Here is a 1,277-nt window from a genome sequence, read left to right as displayed (position 1 = left end):
ATAAATGCATATATGCATATAAATACAAAAGTAAATCAAATCTTATCCTTGTATAATATACAAGCTGATGTGAGATCCCTGTCTACAGGTGGACTGGAACTATTATCCAGTAGGCAGTCTACTGTATTTTATCAAACCGTTATTAGTATAATAGATCTCGTAATAATTTTGCAAAAATAATGGCATTTACTATTTTTAAAAGATTATTAGCAAATTTACACAAATGGTGCATTCGGAAGACAAAACCAATTTTTCACTTTTGACAATTGAGCACCTGCTACATCCAGATTCTAGGGAGGAAAGGAAGGACGATCTTACTGGATCCCATAGCCTCTCCGAGGCACAAACCAGGCTTTTACATAACCCCCCCCCCCTGCACCCGAGCTTTTTAAAATAGTAAATGCCATTATTTTTGCAAAATTATTACGAGATCTATTATACTAATAACGGTAAATAAATAATAAATAGTAAATAAATCAAAATCAGTTACATTATTTTATCTTATTCATAGCATAAATGTTCTCGAAGATTACTAAAAAGAAATTGAATTAGACTACAGCAAATTGGCAAACTTTACCTTGTATCTGTTTCCACCGAGTTTGTTTGCGGCGTTCTTCAACATATCAGCAATACTTGTCTCAACATCTCTTTCAGTTGCATTAGTGTGGGTGTTGATACAGGCTTCTGGAAATTTATAAGAATTAATTAATATATATAATTATAATTCACTTTGCTATTCCCCATTCCACAGTCCTCTCGTCCTTCCCACTTCCCTGTCCCCACATCATCCCCACTATTCCCACTTCCCTGTCCCATCGTCCTCCTTACCATTTTCCCCTCCCCTGTCCTTCTTCCTCCCCCACCATCTCCCATTCACCTGTCCCTTTGTCCTCCCCAGCATTCCCCTGTCCCCACCATCCCCAACTCCCCAGTCCCCTCGTCCTCCCCACCATTACCCTCTCCTCTGTCCCCTCGTCTTCCCCACCATACCCCCCTCTCGTCCTCCCCACCATTCCAAACTACCTCATCCGATGCATTCTATAATGGTCTGATGCTTCCATCAGAAAATTGGGAACATCAAATGATCTGATATTCCCATCACTGAAAAATAAGAACAGCTAAAAAAATGAAATGAAAAAAATAAAAAAATAAACTATACTCATGAAATGAACAGTATGGTAAACAACACAGCTCAATTTCAATGCAATGTCACACAAAATTATTAAATCGAAATGAAAATAAATTGAAATCTATGAAAATTCAAATTATCAATACAA

The sequence above is a fragment of the Procambarus clarkii genome, chromosome 61, assembly GCF_040958095.1.
Source record: "Procambarus clarkii isolate CNS0578487 chromosome 61, FALCON_Pclarkii_2.0, whole genome shotgun sequence".
Lineage (NCBI taxonomy): Eukaryota > Metazoa > Arthropoda > Malacostraca > Decapoda > Cambaridae > Procambarus > Procambarus clarkii.
The sequence above is the reverse complement of the archived record's forward strand: the minus strand, read 5'-3'. Positions refer to the sequence as shown.